The sequence below is a fragment of the Dreissena polymorpha genome, chromosome 3 (assembly GCF_020536995.1).
Source record: "Dreissena polymorpha isolate Duluth1 chromosome 3, UMN_Dpol_1.0, whole genome shotgun sequence".
In the NCBI taxonomy this organism is placed as follows: domain Eukaryota; kingdom Metazoa; phylum Mollusca; class Bivalvia; order Myida; family Dreissenidae; genus Dreissena; species Dreissena polymorpha.
Genome location: NC_068357.1, coordinates 66,599,994 through 66,618,545, shown reverse-complemented (window position 1 = coordinate 66,618,545; position 18,552 = coordinate 66,599,994). Strand labels below are relative to the sequence as shown.

Here is an 18,552-nt window from a genome sequence, read left to right as displayed (position 1 = left end):
TCATATGTGTTTCTATAAATCTTTGTCTATAGATATAATAAATATAAAGCTTTAATCTAGTTGATTGAATGTTTTCACTTTTCATAGCAGAGCATACATGTTCCTATTTATAAACATTTGAGCCTTGTTCTGAGAAAACTGGGCTTAATGCATGTGCGTAAAGTGTATCCCAGATTAGCCTGTGCAGTCCGCACAGGCTAATCAGGAACGACACTTTACGCCTAAACTTGATTTTCGGTAAGGAGGGACTACCTTGAAACTTAAAATACCATTAAAGCGGAAATTGTCATCCCTGATTAGCCTGTGCGGACTGCACACGCTAATCTGGCACGACACTTTACGCACATGCATTAAGCCCAGTTTTCTCAGAACAAGGCTCATTTGTATAGGTTACAATATACTAAATAACCGTTTCATGTAGTGCTGTACTCTCTAAAAAAGATCATAGTTGATTCGAAGGCATGTTGTACAATTTAAACTATTGTTCCGGCTTTATCTTTTGGAGAAAGTAGTAAGGCATGAATATGTGCTCACTACTAAATCCCTGAAATGTGATAAACTTAGAGACTTAAGTAAAACATTGCACTGAAAAAGGTTACATTCCACTATACAACGGCCGGAAAAAAGATGCAAAAACAGTCGATTTTGACTTTTGACAAGTTCTTTCTTGGTTCGTACATGACATATCTTTTTTATTGCACAAATCGACTCCGCTTAGAATGGCCTTTAAGAAAAGGTATTGGTATGGGGGTCTCTATGTGCAAAATGTTGCATTTATTTTCGGTTAAAGATGTCGCTTTTACATTGAATTATATAAGGAAACTATTTAGTATATTGTGACCTATAGACCACAGTTTGGAAAAGCGTGCGTCCAGTTACCATTCACTTTACTCTGTGTGAATAAAGATCGTGGTCTATCATAAATACAGTATAAATATATAATTTCCCGTTTGTTTCGTTTTAACAGAATTCAGTTCGATCACACAGATTTGATCAAACTAGTTTTATCGTTATGTTAAAGGTAGTCACCGAGTGGAGTAACGGAGCCATATTGCAGAGCACGTAGCGTATTCGTGTGAAGAGTAAGTAACTGGGTGTATGAACGTATTGAGTGACAACTGAGTTATTTGTCAATTTCGCATATTAAGCGTGGAGTCAATACTCTTTAAATCATGCTTAAAGATTTGGTCGATAATATGTTGTTAATAAATGCTTTGCAACTCGATTTGATCGTTAAAGCCACAATACAATTGAAACTGTCAACTTTTGAATAAACCATAACACAAGACAAACATACACAACTATTTTACGTTATCCTCTGTTAGTTTTAGTTTTGTGGACACAAACATAAACAATGTTCTACACAAGTGAAACTGTTTATAAACAAAATGTTTGTTGTATTCTTGAAATGGCGTACTTATAAATCTTTTTTAAGTCCATTTGACATTCATTTCAAACATTTGTGAAAGCTACACAGTACAGTATATTGATAATATAATACTATTTTTCTCTCTTTAATGAACATGTCAGGATGGCCGAGCGGTCTAAGGCGCTGCGTTCAGGTCGCAGTCTGGTTCTCCAGGCGTGGGTTCAAATCCCACTTCTGACAAATAGTTTTTAATAGATAAAAACTTTCATAAAAGGTTCCAATATTGAAGCTTCATTCATGGAGTTACTTACTTTTGATTATTTAGATAGGTTACCAAGTCTTAGTTTATAATACAGAATATATTGACGATCGCAACGTTGCTATTCATAATTTATCATTATAAACTTTAATTGATTGTGGCTAATTTTACTAAAGTATACATAAATAACGTACACAAGTTATTGGAAGGGAATTAGGGTATATATGGCTTTGGTAAGTTTCGGGATTAAGCATGACCTTGATAACTTTGATTGCATTTACTAACGAACTAAATTTGCTACGAAAACATTTTGTAGATGTGTTAATTTGAGATATAAATTGCTTCGTGATAATTATACCGCGTAAATGATTCCACGATGAATATTATTAATTAGAAAATCAAAATCGAAAGAATACACATTGGTTAAAAAAAGGATGCTACAATTCCGACGCCCCTTGTCATACAATGTGGTAAATGCTATTTTGTGTATTTGAGCTTTTTTTTTTAAACACCGAGATCTATCGACGTCTACTAGTATTTAATAGAATCTGGTACATACGTACCTACTTAACAGTACAATGGTCACTTTTAAACCTTACATTTAATTATGTCCTGGTCTTTAATCGAAATCGGATAGGCTTAGGGAGAAGCAAATTGTAAGTATACCATCCACAGCGCCAATCAAATGGCATGGGTCGAACAACATACACACAATTAATACACCGATATTCCGGCGAATATAATGTTTTAATGTCTAAAGTTGGTATATTCGACTAAATATGATGTTCATTTCGCAGAAAAGATCAACAACATTCCGATAAACCGATGCATTTAATGTTTGTTAGTTGCAAGAACTACTTTTCGGATTGTTGACTGACATACGTTTATTTGATATTAATTTATTGCGCATCTGCATTTTTGTCTCAACAATTAATTACTGTTGGCAACGTTGGCGTATTTGAATTAGTCAATCTCGATTTTTATCGATTTATAAGAGGTTGCTGATAATCAATAAAATATTTTTTTAAACGCCCATTTGGCGTTTGTTTAAGGTGGAATAAACATTACATTTATATAGTCCACTTAAAAACTTGTCTTTGTTTTTTTGGATTAGTAATCAAATGTCAATCCGTCCATAACTATAAAACAAGAATGCGCGCGCATGTGTAATGGAACATCCGACCCAATATAAAAGAGATGAGACCTAATTAAACCAAAGTTAATGTTGCGTTTTATAGTCAACAATAAGAAACGTAAAACGGAATGTGAAAACATGGATAGAAACGGACACAGCAATAAGTCGTAAAGTCACCTTTATAAAACAGGAAATGGCTTTTAAAATGACCACGATTTTCACGCAAATTAGACGAGACCTTTGTGGGGTCCACTTCGTGCTAAATCAGCTGTTAAAATGAGAGGTCAAAGGTCAAACGGAGGCTATATTCATGTTTGTTCTGGTGCCCGCGAAATGTAGAGCTGACAGCTGCCACTATAAAGCTATTTGCTAAATGTTTAAATAAAGGACAAGTCAGATGCTTTTAAAAGGTGTCAGTTTTGAATAAAAGGCTGTAGCCTGTGTTTGTAGGAATCTGAAAGAGTGCTTTTAAAATATACCAAGGAAGTTAATTAATACACGGACTCTAGATGAGACAATATACACTCCGTGATTAAAGGGGCCTTTTCACAGATTTTGGCATATTTTGAAGTTTGTCATTAAAAGCTTTATATTGATAAATGTAAACATTGGATCTTAAAATCTCCAGTAAAAAATCAAGAATACAATTTTAAAAAAATGGAAAAAAGACGTAGCCTGTACCAGGGCTCGAACCAGTGACCCCCGGAGTCATGGAGTTAGTCTGAAGGTAAAGCGCAATAGCCCTCTCGGCTATTCCGCCGGTTATTCACAATTTAAGTATTTTATACGTTATGTAAGCAATCATCGTAAGTTTCGTAAATTTAAACAACAACAACAACAACAACAGAACTCTCCAAATTATTCAATCGTTTCGCGTTGCAGCGCTTTATATAATTTTAAGGTTTTCAAATCGTCAAAAAATACATATAATGGCTATATTGGACTATGGTAAATGTTCAGTAATACTGTTTCCTCACAAATATCATAACTAAAACGAAAATTTGCGAATCTGAAACAACTTTTTTCAATTTAGTCAATTTACCAAACCGTGAAAAGATCCCTTTAATAATATAAATGAAGCCATGCACTATTTTTGGAACAATAATTACGGACACAAAAACACCAAACATAAGACACTTAAGAACGAAGTTTTAAGCGTTTTAAAAGTAAATATTTATTAAAATACAAATTAGTCTTAAAATTTGGATTCGGTTCATTCAACTGTGTATGGGTATGTGTGTGCGCGTGGTTGCGTGCGCACGCGCGAGTTTGTGAGTGTGTGCGCGTGCGTGTTGGTGTGTCTGGGTGTTTGTGTGTTGCATAATCATGTTTTCCAAAAATAAAACCTGAATTATTACGAAAAAAGTACAACAACATGCGTTATAATGCAAAGTTAACGCCCGCATGAGTAATAATTTACTGCTAAAATGTATATATAAAACATCGCTTTGATGGCTTTACCCATCATAGTGACCTACCTGATGTGAAGATCTCATAAACATAATAGCGATGCTTAGAGTAAACAGGCACTTAAACACAAGATATAATTGCAATATCATGAAAGCAGTCCTCCGCCGCCAACCTCATCAGCAGACGACATAGTTTCCCACGCTGCACACGAAGATTAATATATACAATACCCATGTATAATTCACGATGACGTCATAACGCCTAATCACTCATGGTTACCAATGCAAGATAGCTCCAGCAAAAGGTGTAACAATTCTTCGGTTATATGTGTCCGCGCGAGCGCCACATTTTATACGTGACAAGAGTTATAAATTAGTTTTGTTAGGTTCATTTAAGGAACTTGTAGTTAAAAGAGTATGTGGGGATCTAAGCGATCAAAAGAACTCATCGTTAAATTTGAAGTTTTAAAAGCTAAATAAAGGAATAAATACCATACATAGATTCCGACACGGTTCCACTTATTCTAAAATGATTAAAACGTTCTAAAATGATTATAACGTTTGTGACTACATTAACAAATAACATTTTCAAGTCGCATATTATGTTGTTTTTTTTTATAAATCGAAGCAGATTCATTTCTCCTTCATCAGTGATTTATAATAGGGTGATGGACTGAAAACATTGTTCAAGTTGTGTTCTACAACCAGCTGCAGTAAGTTACTCTGATAATGCTTGGACAGACCCAACTACCAAATGTTCCCAGATCAAATCGTGCCAATATTAATGATAGCATGCAGGCATTTCGTGTATATACGAGTATAATTAAATCATTAATTAAGGAATATTGCTAAGCGGTATCAAGAAAGATAATGCCTCGTTTGTATACATGAATCATCGCCTGCACAGGTCCCAGTTTTCAGTAGCTCAGCGCGTTTCCCACGGTTCGACGGAACACATGAAAGCCTAAATGCTTATCATACGCAGTGAACAAAGTCACGGTGCTGGAAGAGGCTTGCAATATGCAAGGAATGCGTTTTGTTTGACTCAGACTGATACTTACCCACAAAACATATGGGCTGTGGATTATCTCTCTGGGTAGCAATTTGTATAATCGTTAATTAAAGGAGTACACGAGTTTGTGGTGTGCGTTTGGGGTTTATTGATTTCATTTATGAAGCCTGCATGCTCGTCTGATGAGTATTACCTTGTTGCCAATAAGACATTTATCACATTTCGATTAAAAAATCATGTTTTTAATTCTGAATGAACATCTCTGTAATGCACGTTTTTTATGTTAAGCTTGACACACGGAACTCGGGTGCTGAAGTCTTATATTTTCGTCCTTTATGTAAATGTTTCTCTGATGATCAATATTGTATTGTATTGAACAAAGAAAAGGTTAATTACGAGCGGTATGGGTCGTTTCATAAGTATACAATTGAAAATACTGTGTCCAGGAAAAAGAAACACTGGGATAACTTCAATTAGGAATCATTTTAAGTACATGAATTAATGCAACCAATCATAGATTATGTATACAACGCCTCGAGAGCCTTCATGCCCCACACGAGCTTATGCCGTTCATATGTTTAATCTTTAGCCATATTGGATTTGGCAAATTTATACTACCGTATCGGGTATTACATACTAGTATTTCATTTTAGCTTAAGCATGAAATGCCTTTAACATTCTTTTCGTGAATAAATAAAAATCATTCAATTCAATTTAAGTGATATTTAAAGGGATCTTTTCACGCTTTGGTAAATTGACAAAATTGAAAAAAGTTGTTTCAGATCCGCAAATTTTCGTTTTAGTTTTGATATTTGTGAGGAAACAGTAATACTGAACATTTACCATGATCTAACATAGCCATTATATGCATCTTTTGACGATTTTAAAACCTAAAAATTATAAAGCGTTGCAACGCGAAACGATTGAATAATTTGGAGAGTTCTGTTTTTGTCGTTAAATTTTGTGAAACTACGAAGATTGCTTATATAAGGTATAAAATACGTCAAGAATGTGTACTTGGCGGAATAGCTCAGTAGGCTAAAGCGTTTTTACTTCTGGATTCTGGCAGGACTCCAGGGGTCACTGGTTCGAAACCTGCTCCGGGCAATGTTCTTTTCCTTTTTTTAATTTTATTCTTGATTTTTTACTGGTGCTTATACGATCCAATGTTTACATTTATCAATATAAAGCATTTAATGAATAAGTTAAAAAATGCCAAAATCTGTGAAAAGGCCCCTTTAAAAAACATAATTATGTGGCTGTGTTTTCGAAATGTGCAAGTATTTTTTTAAATGTTGGTTGTATTAACATCATAATCCCTTACAGACGTAGGTGTACGTTTTGCAACTGATCGAATTTCAATGGATAACGCATTAATAACCATTTTAATTGCGTAACGTTCAGATATTCTGTAACCACAATTTGGGTTCGTTCACACCTACGGAAAATGCGGCTGAATGAAATTCCGTTAGAACAAACAGGAACTATTAACAAGTACTTTCATGAACGCCAATTGAAATGCTATTTTTACTTTCAATTACTATCAACTTGAAACAAAAATTACTCAGCGGATGTTTCTACTCTGATTCAAACAAACCACACAAGCTGAACATGCTGGTTGGGTCTTTAAAGAGTCAGTATCACGTGTTATGTTAAGCAGCAAATAAAAATATGTTAACCATTTGCATGCTGGGAAATTTGTAGTCTGCTAAAATGTCGTCTGCAGAATTTCTAAAATAAGCATTTTCTTCGATTTTTTTTCAAAGAATACTATCAGAATAGCAAACAGTTCGGATCCTGATGAGACGCCACGTTCTGTGGCGTCTCACCTGGATCCAAACTGTTTGCAAAGGCCTTCACACTTTGGTTCCAGCACTGATCGAAAGACTTAATAAACATTCACACAACTCATATATGTTATAGTCTGAGATGTTAGAAAGGGTGAATTAAGCATACGAAATGCGATTTCGTAGACTTTTTCTTTTATTAAATGCTTTACATTTTTTTAAATGAGTTTCAATAGCATTTTATTATCGAACGTGGCCTAAAGCAATAGGCAGCGAGCATCACTTTAATACTGCTAATCTTTGGTTTAAAATACAATACATAAAAATAAGTTTGTCAATAAAAATCTCTATGTTGTACATTGGAAGTTTAATATAATCCATTCGTAGTCGTTGGTACCATATTATACACGCAACTTTAAGCCTACATCATACATCTATCTTGCGGCAAACACGAGGCCCGGAAATCATAAGTGGACCCGGCCTTTAAGTTGCTGATGACTAACGGTTTAAAAGCTCGGCGGTTCGTGTAACGTGAAATGAAAAATACTATAAAACAATAGGCAATAGCAGACTCTCAAACAGGTTAACCCTTTGCATGCTAGGATATTTGTCGTCTGCTAAATTGGTGTCTGCTGAATTTCTAAAATCATCATTTTCTTCACTTTTTTCAAAGACCACTATCAGAATAGCAAACAGTTTGGATCAAGATCAGGCGCCACGTTTTGTGGCGTCTGATCTTGATCCAAACTGTTTGCAAAGGCCTTTAAAATTCGGTTCCAGCGCTAAAAGGGTTAAGTTTTGACATAGTTTCATACTGCTAGAGACGGAGTTGTTTCATTTTCAACGCAGATGAACATTTAGGCGTACATAGATCGGGATGCGCAGGTCATTGGAGCCGCTTCGTCTCTGGGCGCACCGCAGATGCGCAGGTCATTGAAGCCGCTTCGTCTCTGGGCGACCGGCAGATGCGCATGTCATTGGAGCCGTTTCGTCCCTGTTCGCACCGAATATGCGCATGTCCTGGGAGCCGCTTTGTCTCTGGTCGCACCGCAGATGCGCAGGTCCTTGGAGCCGTTTCGACTCTGTTCGCATCGCAGATGCGCAGGTCCATGGAGCCGTTTCGTCTCTGGTCGCACCACAGTTGCAATGACAAGTTGCAGTTTTCTTATTGATTTGAAACTGTGCACGGGAAGCTGCAAAGTTTCAATACAATACGATGTATTATAGCTGATAGTTGCACTTTGGAGTATTAATGCAATATCAACTACCCGGCAACCGTAAATGAAACGGTTATGTTGTATAAATTAATCGCCCCATTGGGGCAAAAGGTACCACGTGCCTTATATTTTCAACGTCACATGGTACCTTTTTGCACTAATGGGGGGGGGGGGGGATATGATTCTCTTATAAGTAACACGAATGCTGATTAACATGAAATCCATCGATTTGAAATCGTTATTTTTTTTAAATCGTAACACACCACATACTATTTTATTATACAAATGTAGGTTTAAACTCGGAGCTTTTCACATTGATATAGACGCAACACGTCACGCGATATATATGCCCGAGGCGTAACCGATGTTTTTATTAACATGTACATGTATATGATTAATGCATTGCATAAAGTTTACTCTGTGATTCATAATATATTTGGTCTTGCAGGTTTACTTTGTCAATCCTGAATCACACAAGATCGACTTAATTGATTCGATGTAAGTGTATCTAAGTTGTATTGAGTTATTATACTTTGTTACAGAGTATACGCTCGCATTTTTATGTAAGTATATCGTAGAAAATTGTATGTTTGCTAATTTTTACTCTCGAGCGCATTTTTGTGTTTGTATTTGATGGCAACAAATAAAGTTTAATAATTAAATACAAATTACTATGTTTTGGCATTCTATTTAAAAATATTTTATTAACATTAATATAATATACAGGTATTAAACGTTAATTTAGCTACATACTGATTTACTCTAGAGTCCTCATCTGCTTTTGCATAGAATCAATAGCAACGCGGATAAAAATAACAAGAAATATCTTTTTAAAAAGGATATACGGCGTTAATTGTGGTCTATGTTGATGAAGATCAAAAGTTATATCTATGAGATCAACAATAGCAAATGTTTTTTTATCTGCGCAGTTCTTAGCTGCAAAATCACACACAAATCGATTACGGTATGTTGCGCCAGATTTTGTGCGTTATTTTGCTTTATTAGATATTATTGATCAGATATCTATATTAATAGAATAGAAAACCACAAGAAGAATGAAAATATTAATACGCGCGTTCTTCGAACAGACCTGTTTTAGTTGTTATGCAAGAAAAGAAGACGTGTTTGTGGGATGTACATAGGTGTATTATTTCCTTTTCTATGATGCCCTTCGCATGTTTAGTCTCTATTATTTAAAAGCCCCCCCCCCCCGGGGGGGGGGGGTTACTTCCTATATACGGGTATATAGGGGTGTTCCGAAAATATGGGGTGTGTTTTTCGACTAAAATTGTATGGTTTTGAGCATCTAAGTATAAATATGGGTATTGAAATCAGAAATTGCTTGTATATAAATGCATATAGATTTGAAAGTATCAGTAACAAAATGGGTATGATAAATTTCATTCTTGTATGTTAATGGGTATCAAAAAGTAAATTTCATATATGAAATTTACAAATAAACATATAGTAGCAAATTCAATAAGTATAATTTATTGATATGATAGAGATTAAAATTTTAGTATGAAATTGAAATGTGTCCACTTTATTAAATTCTAGTATTGAAATGGGTTCAGTTTATCAAAATTCTTGTATTGAAATGGGTCCACTTTCTCAATGGTATCGTATAAAAATGGGTCCGCTTTAAAAAAAATCTCGTATCAAAATGGGTCTACTTTATCAGAGTTCCGGTATAAAAATCGGTCACATTTCGGAAGTTTCAGTGGAACACCCCTACCATACAATTTTGAAGTTACCCCCACGGGAAAGAGCCTTGAGTATGTCCTAGCACTCCTACCTTATCGACTTACTAGAAATACGATTGAAAGGACTTAATATATTGTGTACCGTTACTCGCTTCAGATTTCCGGCTCACTAGCAGATACGCTTTAATTAATTCTTCACATCCATTTGTGTGTTTGATGTTTGTGCATACAATCGTCAAGTAAAACAATTATGTTGTAAGTATATAACCGAAACATGAGCATATTTAGTGGTTTTATTATAGTTGACTCGTGAGAAATTTAGCTTGCGGTTTCTAGCTTAAAACCTCATATAAATATGTAACTTTGCATTGTTCGTGAAGCGAATATAAATTGCTTTCTGGCTTCATAATAGTAAACAACTGTTCGCGTAAAATGTATTAAGATTTTTTGATAGGCTCAGTGTTCATATACATTTTGTCTTATACCGGTAAGTAACCTTTATCTTTTGCAACGACAGTGAACGAATATGGTTTACCTTCTGCAAGGAATTATATTCTCAATTTTTCTGTTTTGCTGCCTACCATAACGCAAGAAGACGCTATAAATCAATTTGAAAGAACATAAATTTATTGAAACTTTAAAAACAAATCGAGAGTGTTGGGTATCTCAATCTGCGGCTAGATTCAAGAATGAAGAGGATTCTTTACGTGAACAGGATACACTACTGCAAGGCGTGGAAACATATTTTTCCTCAAAACACTGGGCGATTGATCTGACTGTGCATGTGTTGGAGCTTTCCAGTCTTCATGCATCCTGATTGTTCAAGGAATTTAATATAAACAAATAAAAAACTCACACGAAAACATTTATATTGGATAAGAATTATGTATAAACGTTTCGAAATAGTTCCAGAACCACGACTGACCGAGTTTCAATGTTTTCCCCGATTTATGACCACTTTGATGAGGATGCAAGGTTGCTTCGATAGCAGACTGACATTTAAAGATAAGCAAACAAACAAGAGGTTATCGCCCAATCAGAGACGCTTTGATATTCTATAACCATCTGCTAACATGAACTGATAAGCTTGACGGCTATTTTCAGCTTTGCCGTTTAACAATAAACCAAGATCAGGGAATATATAGGGTAACCTGTAAAATGAAGTACTTTTCTGTATACCTACCGGTACTTCTAGGTATCAGCAATAGCATTTATCTGGTTTACTTTTACGGTTGTAGAAAGCATGTGTAATTATACCAGCTCAGATATTTTCTTTAGCCACCCGTGTGCAATGTGAATTAATGACATCCCATATTTATTTATTACATTGTCATTGTTATGGTGCATGCGCGCTCACATTATTGCGCCTGAAACGACGCCATACAGATGTAAGATACTAGATAATGGATAGTAAAATAGATTAACCCATTTATGCTTAGTGGACTCTCTCATCCTTCTAAATTGGATCATTTTATTTCCAATATTAGGGATGTCTATTATATTTATTTCTATATTTAGAATATTTCTTACAGAATTTCCTGTAAGCAAACAGCGCAGACCCTGATATGACGCCGCATCATGCGGCGTCTCATCTGGGTCCACGCTGTTTGCAAAGGCTTTTTTCTAGACGTTAGGCATACATGTTTTAATATAGTACACCCACGCGGTAGGTCGCGCTTTGTATCGCGTTATATATGTGCATGGTGATGTTTGTATAGACGCTTACGATGGTAAAAAGGATACCTACTAGTATTTAACAAATAAGCAATGGATATTACAACCATTATGATCAAGCATGATCTTTCAGTATTATATCGTCACATGGGTGCCTCCTTATTTCAATGTCACGTGGTACCTTCTTGCACCAATTGGGCGATATGCAATGAATGTTGTACGGCGATGTCTTTTCAGTCAAAAATCTTGTTTGATTAAATAAAAAAAAACAGTAAAAAAAACATTTGGCTTCATGTATCGTTCATATTGCATCCGCGTGAAATTCGGTTTCATGGACTTAAATAAGTTTAGTGATGGGTGCAATTGTTCAAAGGGAATCGAACATTATATCATTAAATATTTAGGATCACCTATTGTGCAAAAACAACTGAAATTTCATTACAACACTAATATTTATGGAAATAAAATATTGACATGACCGGTATTAACATTCTCTGCCTAGAAATGTAAAAATATGCAAGATAAAGGGTTTGTGACCTTAAACTAGAAGGCTGATACAAAATGTCAATAAAAGGAACTACTAAACTGGAAACTGTGCAAAGTATGTGTAGACAAAAAGCACAAGCTTATTGTTTATTTTGTTTGGTGCTTCAAATATCTAACGCCTTGGTATTTTTATATACGTATGATTCATTTAAGTCTGTTTCTATCATATCACTTCAGCGTGATTGTGTCTATGAAATGTTAATATAGCGATGCACGCCTCTGCGGCACTATTTCTTGTTAAAAGTTTTAAGGTACACATCCATTGATGAAACAGCAGTCATATCTTAAATATGAATCTGAAGTTTAAGTGCATTGCAACTTGTTAATGCACGTTCTACAAAACATAATCTTGCTGATAATGGCCGCGAACAACCCGGCCACGTCTTTAGAGAATTCAGATAAGGCATACGTAGAATGTATTCCTGCGCCAAAAATAGTTCGCGGGGATGATAAGCAAGTGCCAGGTCATTAGTCATCAAGTTACAAGTGGTTGCCTCGAATCCAGTACACCTCCTGGTGTATAACTGTTTCCATACACAAAATAAATAAATATCAACGACTTTGCAAGTTTTGAATGAACATATAATGAATCACTGATTCGTATTTAATCCTTTTAGCGCTGGAACCGAATTTTAAAGGCCTTTGCAAAGAGTTTGGATCAAGATCAGACGCCACAATCTGATCTTGATCCAAACTGTTTGCTTTTCTGATAGTGGTCCTTGGAAAAAAGGGAAGTAAATGATGATTTTAGAAATTCAGCCGACAACAATTTAGCAGACGACACATATCACAGCATGCAAAGGGTTAATCCTGTGTGTTTGTGAATGAGTTCGTCCTGAATGATTAACTCTCTATATGAGCGTAAACAATGGCCACTGTAGTTGTTTACCAAAACGTTGCGTGCATTCATTAAGATTGTAAGCCCTAATTTAAGAAAGCATGTCACCACTGTAGGTAACACTCTTTTTAAAACGATAACATCAATAGGTACTTAAATTTCTTATGAAAAGTGTATGTAATGTATCCATCTAGCAATATAGGTACATAGATTAATGCATCTTGTTAACATCATGAACATAATATATGAGCAAGTTGAGACGATACGTGAAAAAAACTCATATCAGGTCGATTTTCTAAATTGAATACACAATTACAAAATTATGCTTAGATTTGTGTGTGCATTTCCAAGTTCATTAGGCCCTTTTGCATCTGATTATACGGGATATGCTGTAGCACCACCGGCTTTCTTGCCTTACAAGTCATCGTAAGTGTGGACACGTGAACACGGAATTTAAGTATGAGAAAAATAGCTATACATAGCTCAGTATAATATAAATTTATTAACTACATAATGAAGTACAATGTACATGTAATTGCAATATATTTAAATATGGTATTGTTTTGTAATGTGGTAGATGGCTTGATGATCCAGGAATCAGGTGGTAGATCGTGCGCAAGTAACTGGGGTGGCGTAAGTGAGAAAAATAATAACTGTTGCTCAAAATGGCGACAAACGACTGATTTCTCGATGTTTTCGTTCGAACTTTTGAACGGTTTTTACATTTACCATACTTATTCGACATTAACCATACTTATTCGACATACTGCTAACGCACAGGCTGATCTACTTATATCCATGAAACCTAGGTGTAAATTATGTAGATGCATTATCGACGTTAAAAAAGTTATTGAATACATTAAACGCAAGTGCATGTTTCATTACGATTGACATGGTTCATGGTATGTGCATTTTTAGGTGTATAACGTATAAGGTTTTCTTAGCAGTTTTCATGGAAAGGTGGACTCAAGGACCATCATAGTTTATCTTGCATGAACACCAGGATACATCCAAAAGGCAATCGCAATACATGCATCAAAATTCGAAAATTAAAACCCATTTTCATAACTGGTGAGCACAGTTATCCCAAATAACTGGTAAATACCTAGTATAAAGCAAACTTGAAATTTCATGTTACAAATTTCATGACATTTTACCAATTTCTGGACAGCAATTAATGCATAAATGCCATTTTGCATCCTTCAAATATAAATAATTGTCACGGTAGATTAGCATGATAATGATGGACCTGTCCACCAAGAATGTGTGTGTATAAAAGTGACAAAATGTAAAATGCAAGTGTGTACTAAAATTACATCCAGCAATTATTCTGAACACATAATTATAAGATTATTGAACATATGGTTTGGTCTGTACTGATAATATATCAATTTAACAAAATATTACATGATTAAATACAGAATTAATATATATATTGTTCAAAATAATTTATTTAAAATGTACATAAGTTTTAAATCTTCCTATTTAAGTATTGTCTTTTTATTATCATTATTAATGTGTTTGCCTTTTTGCCAGTTAAAAACTTTTGTATTTATATATAACAAAGAAAGTACCAGCATTTACGTAAAAATATGTTATCCTTCTGTTGTTTTTCAGACTAGACAAGGATAAGTCAAAAGATTTGTTCCGATTTTTAGGAGCGAAGCTGTTAACGAAATATTTGAATACCATCGAAAGATACGGACGGTTTCTTATGCAGCAAGATAAATATTACAACCGAAGTGGAAGACAGGGGCTCAGCGGTGTTTACAAACAACTGTTTCTCTCAACGAACTATATAAACTAACCATTTTACATTTTTTTGCATATTTAAAACAAAGCGTTTGTATTAATATTAGTGTATATTTATTGATTTTGTTTCTATTTGATTATTGATATTAATTAATCAATATTATGCCTGTTAATAAAGCAGTGGTTTCATAACAAATAAAAATATAAAAAACCCAATGATGCTTGCTTGTGGTCTAATAAAGATTATGTTGTTTCCAATATCATAACCATATGGGTTTCTCTAGTATATCTTAATACACACTACATTCCAAATAACATTACATTATAATAAGCATATAATGATAACATCTTAAGTACAATAGTATTTCAGTATCAACTTCTTTATGGTGTACAGCTGTATTCACACGGTTTAGTCTGTCAATAAATAATTTGCGAAGCTTGCTTCACAAATATATAAAACACAAATAAACACATTGCATTGTACTTATAAATGTACTCAATTTCAAATGAAATCAGAATATCTTAAAAGACTTTGAGATGCTTATTGAAAATACTCAACTGCCCAAGTCATGAAGGGGGCTACAGGATCTTTCTACCAATGCATCAAGTAATCAAAGTGCTGAAGGCACTGAAGTTGTTCGCTATTGCATAATTTAAGACGCAATTCATTTTTCAAAATTAATCGCAAGTTTGAAATGAGCACACGCCATTCACATCTATGAGGAGTGTGTCATAAAGCACGGGTCGAGCTTTGTGTGCACTTTATATCATCCTATTTATTTCATAGAGATAACTTAGACAAAATAAAAACAACAAGGCCTTCTTTGGACGTTCTGAAAGCATAGAAAGTATGATGAAAATGACAGTGACCTGATATGAGTTTTTTTCACGTATCGTCTCAACTTGCTCATATATTATGTTCATGATGTTGACAAGATGCATTAATCTATGTACCTATATTGCTAGATGGATAAATTACATACACTTTTCATAAGAAATTTAAGTACCTATTGATGTTATCGTTTTAAAAAGAGTGGTACCTACAGTGGTGACATGCTTTCTTAAATTAGGGCTTACAATCTTAGTGAATATAAAAACAATTTGCATTCACCATCATATTAAATGAATATTGTTGGAATATTGAACACCTATCTCACTAAGAATATAATTTCATGATGAAAATTCACTTTACAAAACTTTTGATTTTTGATACCATATACAAATTCAAAATATACAAGAAGATCATTGATGCAAATAAAAAAATAATAAATCTGCGAGAAATACTTTTTACTCACGAATTAGGTAGTCATCAAGACAGCCCTTTTGACCCGTACATTGTTGTTTATGCATTACTTTGTAACCCTAGCAGTTCAACAACTCTTACCTAAACATAGGTATATAGCACTCATGCGCTTTTTCGGCATAGCTGTTTTACCCAGCTTTTAATCTAAATGACTTTTACATAAGGCCAGCAGACACGCATGAATATTTTCGAATATTTCAAAGGCTGATTCGAGATAAAACCTCTGCACTTTGGCTACATCACTGTGTCTGTGCCCAGCGCAAAGGATGTAGCACTGTTCAGTGTAAGGAATTCCGGACTACTCTCTGAATGTTCAAACGACACAAATTGTGGCCCAGTTACAATTACGCGTTAAAATCTATTTCGCAGAATTTCAGTTTTGCTTTCAAGATGAGAAAACAATCGTTACCAAAATAGTATAGTGTCACGATAAGAAGAAAATCGTTTAATTATCCAAACACAATGTTTGTCGTACTCCTTCAGCACGTCTGGAAATCGTTCCTGAACGCCTGGATAGGTTGCCCTTATTTACAAGTTTGCTATTTTGAATCATTTTTTTATCGAAAACATTGTGCTAAAATGGGCCATTTACAATTCGCAATATGTCTCAGATTTTTAATGACCCTCGTCATGCGAAAGTGGGTATTATTCCATATGCGCCCATCATATATATATATATAGCCAACTCAGCCTGCTCATCTCTCAGTCTGGTCAGAAGATACATAATGAGACCATAACATATTGAGTTATTTTATAGCGAACAGCATAGCCTCTGACCAGACTGCGCAAATACACATGTTGAGTTTAAGAATCGATGGTCGAAACGCATAATACCCATTTTCGCATGACGCGGCTATGAAAGTGTGATTTAAATGTGTCGAAAGAAAACTGTGTTTGAATCAAACATTAACATACGATATATTTCGATAGTGAAGAAATATACTCATAATAAGGCATGTAAAGACACATATGATGTGCACTCCCGTAGTATATGTTTTATCTTCTTACACTAATGTGTGGTTTGATGCGGTGAATATGACACTCATAAGTGAAAAAAAAAACACAATAGTTAAACTTTTGTTTTCATTTTATTTATTTATTTAGAAAAGTAAATTACAAACTTTATTTCAAAGTCAGCGTTTACGCCGACTACATTTTAAAAAGATATTTCTTGTTCTATTTAGTCGTTTTCGGTTTTAGCGATTATAAAGCATTTTTGAGGTTGTCTATAGTATACCTGTAGTAATTGGTGAACTCATGTCCAACGTTTTATAAATTGAGAACTGTGAATATAAACAAGCTTAACCTTCTACTATTGCGTTGTTAGCACCCGTAAATACAAAAGATCGCCGCTATCTGTTGAGAACAAAAGAACGTTCCCCAGAAATCCCCGCTGTAGTATCATGAACGAGGTTACGAAACAGATCTTTCGTGTTATATTTAATTGTTTGTTATATTCGGTTTAAGCGATTATGAAGCATTTTTATTGTTGTCTATCGTATCCCTGATGTTATTATTGAACTCATGTTCAATGTTTTATAAATTGAGAATATAAACAAGCGTAACCTTATACAATTGCGTTGTTTTCCCGATTCTATTTATAGCTTCAGATTAACAAGCGTAACCTCATACTATTGCGTTGTTATCTCCCTTGTTTATCAGCAGCCGCATCCTTTAATAGCTTCAGATTATGAATGGGCTGAGCAAAAATACTACGTTATGAAGAGGCAGCAGAAAGTGGACTATTTTAATCATTCATAAACAATCTTAATCATTCATAAACAATCTCTTCCGCGACATGTATTATACAATCATTGTTTATTAATTCTTTTCTATATAAGCTCCGTTCGAAACTATTACATTTAACACGATATTTATATAATGTTTCCATTTGTGAAATCATATAGTTGGAGAACTTAAACATGTTGCATAAATTATACAACTTTTTCTCGTGCGGATGTGGCTTGTAGTAGGCTGTCCGTAGATAAGCCGAACCGACTTGAAATTTTGAGTAACAACATTAGCTGGTCGTTACGCGACCAACTAAAAAACACGGAATGTTGTTTGGTTTGTTGAATTGTAAAATTCAAATATATACATATATATATATTAAAAAAGCAATGTTTATTCATTTAATATTTGGTTTAATTAACTTACTACAAAAGTGTAATGTAAGCGTAGTAAATAGAAATAACAATTGCACAGTAGCACTTATTACATTTTATGTCCAGTGTTGTTTACCAAAGAATGTCAATCAGCATAAAACTAAAGCAAATTCCTTAAACACCATCAAATTGGTATTAATTTATTGTTAAGACAGCCGTATTGCTAAAGTAGTCGAATTATCCACACAGTTCTTCAATAAATCAGCATCAATATACCTTTCCCCACCCACAATAAACATTGCTTGTTCGGTTTATTGTTTATTAAATACAATTATACAGGTTAATATATTACGTGCGCTCGCAAAATTGAATACGCGCGCTCGTATTCACTATTATGTGTGGACGTTACAGCAATTCGCGAGCTTGTGAAAGCAATTCTTGCG

The 18,552-nt window shown here is 34.5% G+C and overlaps 1 non-coding gene across 1 annotated transcript; it reads left to right on the top strand.

Annotated features, from left to right (window-relative positions):
* Positions 1–1,525: 1,525 nt before the first annotated feature.
* On the top strand, positions 1,526–1,609 carry Trnal-cag (transfer RNA leucine (anticodon CAG)). The gene has a single exon. It is a non-coding gene; the product is annotated as a tRNA-Leu (tRNA).
* Positions 1,610–18,552: the final 16,943 nt, after the last annotated feature.